The sequence below is a fragment of the Gekko japonicus genome, unplaced genomic scaffold (assembly GCF_001447785.1).
Source record: "Gekko japonicus isolate JY-2015 unplaced genomic scaffold, Gekko_japonicus_V1.1 scaffold744, whole genome shotgun sequence".
Taxonomy (NCBI): Eukaryota; Metazoa; Chordata; class Lepidosauria; order Squamata; family Gekkonidae; genus Gekko; species Gekko japonicus.
Window position 1 is genome coordinate 105680 of NW_015165258.1, and position 7005 is coordinate 112684.

Genomic DNA, 7005 nt, shown 5'->3' on the forward strand with positions numbered 1-7005 from the left:
GTTCATTTTTTAAGTGCACTCAGTGCCATTCTGAGGCTGCCTTTTTTCTTTTCCTGCCAAGCTGTAAAGCTGCCTTGAGTCTCTAGCGTGAAGCTAATATTAGCCACGCAGCTGTCTGCTCCGGCCCTGTGTCCTGTCCCTAGCCGGTCCTCGGAGTGAGATTTACAAGGCCTGCACGCCTTAGAGATGAGAGAGAGCATGTGTGTGCCGTCCCTGTGTTCAGCCTGGCCCTGCAACTCCCACGGCCACTGTTTTTACACTGCAGGAGATAAAAAATAAGGCCAAGGCCGATGGTTCAAAATCAGGTGAAAATATATTTTATTACTCAGCTAAAATCCCCCCCCCCAAAAAAAATCCCCTACGTATTTTGCCAACAGGCGTCAGGGGAACCTGTTCATCTTGCAGTAATTCTTCAAAAGGAGTACAAGATCAGTAGCAAATTGTCACTGGAAGAAACTTTACTATGTTTACACTGCAGTAAGGAAGACCCGGGTGCCGGAAGACAGGGTGAGCTCCTGTCTCTAGTTCCAGCTCCTGCCAACCTAGCAGTTCGAAAGCAAGAAATTGCAAGTAGATAAATAGGGACCACTTCGGTGGGAAGGTAACAGCGTTCTATGCGCCTTGGTGTTTAGTCATGCCGGCCACATGACCACGGAAACGTCTTCGGACAGCGCTGGCTCTTCGGCTTTGAAACGGAGATGAGCACCGCAAACCTAGAGTCGGATTCGACTGGCTTTCGAGCAAGGGAACCTTTACCTTTAAGGAAGGAGGAAAGGCCATGGAGAAGCAGCTCATGCCTTGAAACAAAAGGGAAGGTGGTTGATTCCAGTGAAGGGTTCCCTGCCACTTACGATGCCTGTCTCCTACACATTTGAGTGTTGCCTAGAACTATCACATGCTCTGGCATTTCCTACAATTTAGTTCTACTAGTTAACCCTACTAGTTTCCCCTATTAATATGCCAGATAAGGACATGCTTCATGCATTGAATGAAGTGCTTGTTTATTTAGGATGTTTCTATACCATCTCTTCAGAGTCCTGCTCAAGGCAGGCTTACAAGTAAAGCAACATCGCAATATAAAAACAGTGAACCTGGATGGTGACTTTGCTGCTGCATGCACCTAGATGGCATGGTCACCACACCTTAAAAAGGATATTATAGCTTTGGAAAAAGTGCAGAAAAGGGCAACTAGAATGATAAAAGGGTTGGAACACTTTCCCTATGAGGAAAGGTTAAGGCGCTTAGGGCTCTTTAGCTTGGAGAAACGACGACTGAGGGGTGACATGATCGAGGTTTATAAGATTATGCATGGGAAAGAGCAGGTAGAGAAAGAGGTACTTTTCTCCCTTTCTCACAATACAAGAACTCGTGGGCACTCCATGAAATTGCTGAGCGGTCGGGTTAGAACAGATAAAAGGAAGTACTTCTTCACCCAAAGAGTGATGAACACATGGAATTCACTGCCACAGGAAGTGGTGGCGGCTACAAGCATGGACGGCTAGAGAAGCATATGGAGCATCAGGGTCCATCAGGGGCTATTAGCCACAAGGTATAGATAGGGACTCTGGGGCAAGTGATGCTCTGTCATCTTGGTGCTTGGGGGGGGGTCAACAGTGGGAGGGCTTCTAATGTCCTGGCCCCACTGGTGGACCTCCTGATGGCACCTGGTATTTCTGGCCACTGTGTGACACAGAGTGTTGGACTGGATGGGCCTTTGGCCTGATCCAACATTGGCATCTCTTATGTTCTTATGATCACCGAACCTGGCAGCATCGACTGCACCATCTCAGGCTCATTCACTTGCTCATCTTCTAACGTTGTAGATGCCATTAAATGCCAACAGTGCCCTTCCATTCTCTGCATGGGGCGGGTGGGTCAAACCCTACACCAAGGGATAATGGACACAAGTCTGGCATTAGGAGTTGCAGGACTGGGAAACCTGTGGAAGAGCACTTCAGCCTTCCAGGACATTCGGTGGGTGATCTCACGGTGGCTGTTGTATTGCAGGGGAACTTTGGGAACAGACTGGAGGGGGAGATCGCTGAATTACAGGTTATCACAGCACTTGAAACAACACCCCCCCCCCAGACTTAACAGGGATGTTGGTTTCTTGTCGCACTGAATATGCTAATCTCATTCAGGCCCCGGTCACACGGGCTGGATATCGCGCGGGGGGGAGGCGTGGCTAATTGCCCCGGAGGAAACTAACGCGCGGCTGCCCGAGCACACGTCCCGGTCGAGGTCCCGTGGTTCGGGGGAAATGTCGATCAGACGGGTATCCTGCAGCGCGGCACAGAAGCCGTGCCGCGCGATCGCACTAGCAATCGCTCTTTGTGCGCATGCGCTGTTGGGCACTGCAACTTTGCCATGTGACCGGGGCCTTAGTCCTTCTGTATTCTCAGCAAGAAGGGCTATACATCTTTATTTTAGTGTATTTCTTATTTGGAATATTAGATTGGAATTGTGATTGTAATGTAATGAAATGAATAGTAAAATGTGATGTAATTTGGAACGGTAGAATGGAATGTATTTCTCCGATATGGTGGCAGAGGAGACATAACACTGCACAACCAGGCACCCCACCTTAAAGAAAAGGATGCTGTTAGTTACCTCCGTGCTTGAGAGGAGACAGATGGAGCTTAACAATGGGGGTCTCACTGAATTACCCTCAGCATTCCACAGTTAAGAAGGGTACATTTACACATCAATCTCCAATTCTGATATATTTATTTGCTTCATTGTGTTTCCCCCCCCCCCCCCGCCAAACAAATGGTGACCATATAAACTAAGCTTGTTATTCCTGTTTGGTCCTTGCATCTGTTAAACATCTTCAGTATGTTGCATGCTAATTTGCTGCTCACCCTCTACCTCTATGTATGGCCTGGCAACTTCCATTTCAGCATATCTGAGGAAGTGTGTGTGTGCACATGAAAGCTTATGCCTTGAATAAAACTTTGTTGGTCTTAAAAGTGCCACCGAACTCAAATTTTATTCTAGCCATTCGAAACAAACCACTGGACATGGACAGTGGCCCCTGAAAGAAAGTAAAATAGGCACCAGGTGACCTCAAGTGGGAGGTCATTCCAGAGGTGAGGTGCCACCACAGAAAATGCTCTGTCTTTAGTCACCACCTACCTGACTTTTGAAAGCGGGGCACTGAGAGCTGGACTTGAGTAGGCTGTAGTCCAGGGGTCTCCAACCTTGTTGAATCTGGGAGCACTCTGAAACTTTGAGAAGGAGTAATGGGCACCATCAGGGGTCATTTCGTAGAAAAAGAGCTAGGGGAACTCATTAGCATAACTCATTAGCATATGCCACACCCCCTGACATCAGGGGCCCGGCGGTGGACCTGCAAGGCCAGCGGGAGTGCGAGGAAGCCCCGCGAAGGCCCTCCCTGGCCTCAGGCAGGCAGGGGTGGGGAGAGGCGGGGAGGAAGCAACTTACCCTCCCTCTTCTCCTGCCTCCTCCTGGCTGAATGAAGGCTGGAAGCGGGGCAGCCCGAAGCAGGGGGCGGGGCTTCGTCATGTGCCCCGCCCACCTGCACCTCACCCGGGGGAACTGCGTTCCCCCACGTTCCCCCCCGAACTGACCTCTGGGCACCATCACAAGACGGCTGTTCCTGGGGCCAGTCACAAGTCAAGCATTATCTTATGACACAGGGAGCTGTTTCCCAAATGGGTGCTCCCTGCAGAAATGAGGGTCTTGTGTGGTGTTCTGATGCACTTCCTGATCTTGAGGTGGAGGAAAGTCAGGGCTGGCTGTTTCCTTCAAGGAAGAGATGCTTTGGGGAAGAAGGAAGTGGGCCCCAGGAAACACATGGGTGGGCACTAGGCTTGCCAGCCTCTAGGTGGGGCCTGGAGCTCTCTTGGAATTACAATTGATCTACAGACTCCCATGGAGAACATGGCTGCTTTGGAGGGTAGACCCTATGGCATTCTACCTCGCTGAGGTCTCTCCCCAGGCCCTGCCCCAAATCTCCAGGAATTTCCCAACTGGGAGCTGGTAATCCTTTTGGGCGCTCTGGTGCATATGCATGCCACAATGGGGTCACTGAAAGCTTAGGCCACAATGCGTGTTAGTCTTCTGGGTGTCCCACAGGCTATTTTGTCGTTGTTTCTATGGTAATGAACTTTGTCCTTTTAATAATTGCGTAGAGATGGGAATTTTGGCACCCATCATGTCCAGCAGCTCCTGCTGTGCCAACAGTTTCATCTGATCATCCTACACATGCCCTAAGAGCTGGTGGCAGAAGCCCTGGCTAGACATAGTAAAAGGTAAAGGTAAAGGTTTCCCTTGCTCGAAAGCCAGTCGAATCTGACTATAGGGGGTGGTGCTCATCTCCATTTCCAAGAGCCAGCGCTGTCCAAAGATGTTCCGGTGGTCATGTGGCTGGCATGACTAAACACCGAGGCGCATGGAACACTAGACATAAAGGTAAAGGTTCCCTTGCTCGAAAGCCAGTTGAATCCGACTCTAGGGTTGCAGTGCTCATCTCCGTTTCAAAGCCGAAGAGCCAGCGCTGTCTGAAGACATTTCCGTGGCCACGTGGCCGGCATGACTAAACACCAAGGCGCACAGAACGCTGTTACCTTCCCACCAAAGTGGTCCCTATTTATCTACTTGCAATTTCTTGCTTTCGAACTGCTTGGTTGGCAGGAGCTGGAACTAGAGAGATGGGAGCTCACTCCGTCATGCGGCAACCCGGGTCTCGAACTGCTGAACTACCGATCTTCCACAGCCTGCAGTTCAGCGTCTTAACCACTTGAGCCACCATAACCATACAAAACCATAAAAGCATGTAAAGGGAGTTCAGAGGTGTGACCCCTGACCTCAGCTCTAGGTATCAATGCATGCATTTGCAGCAAGTCCTACAGGCGTGCAAGTCTACATGCAAGCACGTAGGAGTGATTTTGCATGTTCCTCCCTTAAAGCCCAATTTTGTTTCTCCCGCGTCCGAAAGATTAATCTCTTTCCTTTTTTTTAATTGCTGTTTTCTATTTCCTTGCGGGAGGAAGATGGCATGGTACAGCCCGATCTCCCCAGATCTCAGAAGTTAAGCAGGGTCAGTACATGGATGGGAGGCCAGTAGGGTTGCCATCCCCCCCGATGGAGGTGGGGTTTCCCCTGATTTTGGGGCCCCCCAATCTGCCTGCTAGCCAGCTGGCAGGCGGGGGAGCCCTGACTCCGAAGAGTTCTGCGGCTCTGACGTGCCTGGCACAATGAGATTACCTGGAGGTGATGTCATTGTGCTGGGCATGTCGCTGGGGGGGCACTCTAGCGTTTGGTCAAAAACTCTATGGTGACCATAGAGTTTTTAGTCGAATGCTAGAGCATCCCCCCACGACATGCCTAGTGCGATGATGTCCCTTTCTGGGTGATGTCATTGCAGTGACGTGCCTAGTGTGATGATGTCACTTCTGGGTGACATCATTGCGGTGCACACACTTTGTGCACATGCAAGAGGATCCAGGAAAGGAGCCTGGAGCCCCCCGTCCGCATAAGGTAGGGACCTGGCAACCTTAGAGGCCACCAAAGAAGACTCTGCAGAGGAAGGCTGTGGGAAACCACCTCCGCTTCTGACTTGCCTCGGAAGCTCTCTTGCTATGGTTGCCCTGTTGTTATGTACAGATTTTCTGTTTCCTTGCACTTGTTTGCATGTAGATACTTGGCTGCACATGTGAATGGTTGGGGTGGCCAGGGCTTACAGGCACAATCTTGCTCCCCTCTGGGTGCCTACCAAGTGTATGGTTTTGCAGGCCTGAAAAAATTGTTAGAGTAAACACAGATGTCCCTGTACCAAGGCAACTTACTACAGTGGGCACAGAAGTACCCACATTAAGCCTCATTCATTTCTTTTCTAATTGTACATTGAAATCACCTTGGGATGGAGACTAGCCTTTTGGTTGTATCGTTATGTAAACTGCCACACATACTGATGTTCCTCTATTAAAATAATTTAAAAACCCAGTAATTTTCACAAGTGTGCATGCAGTAGGAGGCAACCAGTGGAATAGTATCAGGCATGCTTTTCTTCCTGGGTCTCCGTCACTTCTCACTAATGCGTGCAACAAGCCGTTCATTTGCTACAAAATGCTAAATGGGCCCAGCAGATTCCTGCAGCTGTCTTGTTAGTGGATTAGTTAATTCTTGGTGGGGAGTCGCATCCTTTTGACTTGCCAGGAGAACTGGTATAAAAATAAAATTGCACTGGGTCTCTTGAGAAGCCAAGCCTGTGGCTCAGTGGCCAAGCATCTGTTTTGCGTGCAGAAGGTTCCAGGATGTCAAACAAGTTTGTGGCTGTGCAGTAGCTGTGGGGAAGTTTCGGCCCTTCTGCCTTGTGGTAAAGCTTAAAAAAATCAAACCCCACAGTGTTTATAATCACTGGTTGAATGACTAGTTTTCTCACTCGTCACTTAAACAATTGGCTGCTGAGCAGCACATAGCAGTTACAGGTCTATGAGAACTAGGACTCGCATTGGGTTGTGTGCACATGTGTGAAATGCTGCCCATTTGCACTGCACCTGTCCAAGTGGCTTCAGCTGCTCACAAACAGCCAAACTGCTCTCTGGACAATTGGGTCCCTGTTTGTGACTGGCGAGCAGAATGTGAGCTGAACCGTGGGTTTTTGTGCAGCCCTGGTGCCCTGACCCACATGACTCATATTAGCCCGATCTTGTCAGATTCTCGAAAGCTATGCAGGGTCGGCCCTTGTTAGTATTTGGATGGGAGACCACTGAGGAAGTCTAGGATTCCTACACAGAGGCCTGCAATGGCAAAGCACTTCTGTTTGTCTCTTGTCTTGAAAACCCTACAGGGTCAACATAAGTTAGCTGCAACTTGATGGCACTTTCTACCACCGGGTAGAGTGTTGGAGAGGAACCAGGGAAGTCCAGTCACCCTCTGCTTTTATACCACCCTACATGTTGTTAAGTCGGTTACTTAACAAAGAGTCAGAGAGTGATTTCAGCAAACGACCAGCTTTATTCAGCAACTCGTAACTCAACT